The sequence below is a fragment of the Apodemus sylvaticus genome, chromosome 5, assembly GCF_947179515.1.
Source record: "Apodemus sylvaticus chromosome 5, mApoSyl1.1, whole genome shotgun sequence".
In the NCBI taxonomy this organism is placed as follows: Eukaryota; Metazoa; Chordata; class Mammalia; order Rodentia; family Muridae; genus Apodemus; species Apodemus sylvaticus.
This window is the reverse complement of record NC_067476.1, coordinates 130,044,306-130,048,256: the sequence shown is the minus strand read 5'-3', so window position 1 is coordinate 130,048,256 and position 3,951 is coordinate 130,044,306.

Below are 3,951 nucleotides of genomic sequence, written 5' to 3'. Positions count from 1 at the left end.
GCCTTGAATAGGTGATCCTGGCCCCAAATGGGCTAAGCTTATCTTCTGTAAACTTATGCCATTACCCCTAAGCAGGAGTTCACGTAGCTGTAGACATTATAGAAAACTAATTGGTCCACTGAGCGCGGGCTCCGATAATTTAAACTGATTGGCCTAAAAACTATGGCGTGGTACAAATCAATTGGCTCCCATTTCTCAGGCTCTCCATGCTAAGAAATGATTGGTTTGTGATTCGAGGGCTCTGTCGTAAACTTATAAAGCTGTCTCAATTCGGCACTCGGGGGTCCATAGTCCTCTGACCCTGCGTGGTGCACGGCTATGGAACCCAGAATTCTGGAATAAAGAAATCCTCATGCTATTGCATCGAGACCGTTTCTCGCGAGTGATTTGGGTGTCGCCTTCAGGGGTGTGGGGTGCTGGGGCACCCTCGGTTTTTGGGATCTAACACATGCAGACAGAAACATAGCATAACCGTCCTCTGAGAGGCTCTACCCAGTAGCTAATTGAAACAGATGCAGATACCCACAGCCAAACTTTGGATGGATCTTGGGGATTCTTATGGAAGAGTTGAGGGAAGGATAGAGGGCCCTAGAGGGGATAGGAACTCTATAGTAAGACCAACAGAGTCCACTAACCAGGACAGTTGGGGGTTCTCAGAGACTGAACTACCAACCAAAGAGCATATATGGGCATATATAGACCTCCCATATATGTAGCAGATTGCTGCTTGGTCTTCATGTGGGTTCCCCAACGACTGGAGCAGGGGCTGTTCCTAAAGCTGTTACCTGTTTGTTGATCCCGTTTCTTTAACTGCCTTGTCTTGTCCTCAGTAGGAGAGGATAAGCCTAGCTTGTGCCAGAGTAGGGGGATGGGTGGGGAGGGTTCACCTCTCAGAGAAGAAGGGGAGAAGGGAATGGGGGGAGGGACCGTGTGAGGAGGGGGGAACCAGGAAGAGGAGGGGGGTAATGATCAGGATGTAAAGTGAATAAATAAGCAAATTAATGAAAAAAATGGAATTCATGATTTGATTTTCAACACAGGGTGTTGCATTCTGTAGCTGCCTACAGCTACTGCGAACTGGGTTCCTGGAACAGAAGCAGAGGGATGGATGGGGAAGTGGCAAAAAGAATGAGGGCCAGGTTTACCAAGGCCGAAACTTTAATGGAGATCAGACCATTTAACAGTTTGGGGCAAGCCCCTCCCCCCAGGCTGAGTTCCGGGGAAGACGGAAGACGTCTGGCGGTTCTTGGCTCCACTGCTCAGGCAGCTGGGTGGGTCACCTGCCTAATTCAGGAATTCCTAGACCTGGAGGAACGATGAACTTCACCTTCACTCTGAGCACTCCACCCTAGGTAGAGCAGGATCCTGAATAGCACAGGAATCCGAGCTCCACAAAGGCTGGGAGAGGAAGTTCCCCTTGATCAATGAGTTCCTACCAAGTGGCATGACACCCCAATATGGCTCTGTACATCAGGGTCTCATTTGTGCCAGCCTGGCCTTGAATTCACTGTGCAGCTAAAGACTGCCTTGAACTCCTGTTCCCACTCCCTCTACCCTGAGAGTGCTTGGATTACAGGTGAATGTATCTTACCCAGTTTATACTGGGCTCAAGACTGAATACTGGGCTTTGTGAGTGAAAAGTCTACCAACTAAGCTACAATCCATGTTTAAAAATTTCCTGATAAGCATCAGAAAAGATGGCTTCATTGTTGAAATCTTCCAACATTTAAAGATGATCTAACTCTAAACTTAAATAAACTCAGAGAAGAGAAAGGCAAACAGTTCCCACATCTGGTCTGTGAAGCCAGAATAAGATAACACAGCAACCTCACAAGAAGAGAATGTACTGTGGCAAGATCTCTTGTAGATACGAAAAAAATTCCCATTATTAGCAAAGCCAAATTCAGCAAGGAACATATGAAATGATAATCATGATTGATTTGCTGGTGATCCCAAAGATTCTAGCTTTACTGAATATTTAAAAACAAATTTATATTATTCACCATATTAATGAAAGAAATCAGGATATAAAATTATTTCCTGTGTCCAGATGTAGTGGTGTACACCTATAATCCTGGACTCAGCAGTCAGAAGCAGGAAGATTGCTGCATATTTGAGTCTAGCTAAAGTCATAGCAAAGTCCAGGCTACCAAGGCTACACACTGAAACTATCCCAAAAAAGCCAAAACCAGATGTTAAGGATGTAGCCCCGTGGTAGAGTACCTGCTTTGTAAGCATAAGGCACTGCGTTCAATATCCAGCTTGGATAGAAGAAAACCCACAAACAAACAAATGAAACCAAAATTATTTCCTCAAAGCAAAAGTAATTCCAAGTTACATGCACAAAGAAAGGTCTCACAGCATGTGAGGAATACAAGAAAATGCAGGAAGATAGATCTGTCAGAGGGCCGTGGTCGCCCCATCTCTTCTCTCCCGTACTTGTAATTCTGCGGCAGAATGTATTCCAGATGTACTATCTGGAGACAAGGAGAAAATCTATACCACAGTCTCTTTCATCCTAGAATATGATGTCTCAACAAGCTTGTGCTCCACGGCACTGGGTGTTTTCCCGGCCTTGGGTATGCTGTGTGGAGCATGCGCAGATGAGACTGTCCGTCCAAGCCTTTTGCAACTGGTTTGCCATGGATCCCGAGTGTCTGTTTATCCTTGCTGTCTATGTGCTGTAATAAATCCGTTCTGCCTGACTTATGGGAGTGTTCCGTGTTAGCAGGTTTATGCAACTGACAGAAAACCTTTGCAGAGAACTTTTGTAATCTAATAATGCGTATGTATCTATGCCCCTGCAGAAAGCGTCACAGTTAATGGTGAGCTTCTGAGTGCTTTCCGTCCATAATTGGGAATGAAAGAAAGATCGCCTGCTGGCACCACACTTCTTCAGTTCCATAATGTAGTTCCAGCCAGTGCAAATTGGAAAGAAAAAAAAAAGAGAAGCGTATGAATGTTGGAAAGGAAAAGAGAAAGAAAATAAATAATTAATAAAACATGACACAATGTGTACAAAGAAAAACAGAAACAGTTTACAGATAATTAGGGTTAATAAATGGGCTTAGCAACACTACTGAATTGGTGACCACTTGGTAAAAGCAGCCTTATTCCTGTGACAATGCCAATAATCAGATGGGATCTTTTAAAGAATTGTGCTATTTCTGATGTCATTAAAGATGAAATATTTAGATTTGAATTTGGTGGAAGAGTGCCATTGGAACTCAGTAGGGAAAAGATGCTATTTTCTACAAATAAATCTGGGTAAATGGATTACTCAGAGGAGAAAAAAAAATCATTGGTTCCTCCCTACATCACACACAAAGATAAATTCCATCTAAAAATGAAAAATAAAATAAATCTAGAATGTAGCATAGGGCTGGAGAGATGGCTCAGAGGATACAGACAATAGCTACTGACCCTGATGACCTGAGTTTGATCCCCAGGGTGGAAGGAGAGAACTGACTCTGTAGACTTATCTTCTGACTTCCACATATGGGCCAATGCATAAGCAACCACATTCATAAACACACACTCACATATGAATGTATGTGCATGCACACACACTCTAAATAAAAATGTAATGGGAGCAGCATAATAACATCTTTGTATCCTTCAGAAGGAAGATATTTCTAAGACAGATGCAATAATCATCACTTATAGGTTGGAGAGTTGACTCAGCCATTAAAAGCACTTAAGGACCCAGGTTCAGTTCTCAACACCCACATGACTGCTCACACCTGTTTGTAACACCCATTCTAAGGGATCTAAAGCTTCCTTCAGACTCTGCAGGCATTAGACATACACATTATATACTTACATACATTACAGCAAAACATTCATTCACACATATAAAATACAAATAAAACTTTAACAATTGTAATTGTTTGTGTATTGGATAGTTTTATGTCAACTTGATACAAGCAAGAGTTATCTGAGAGAAGGGAA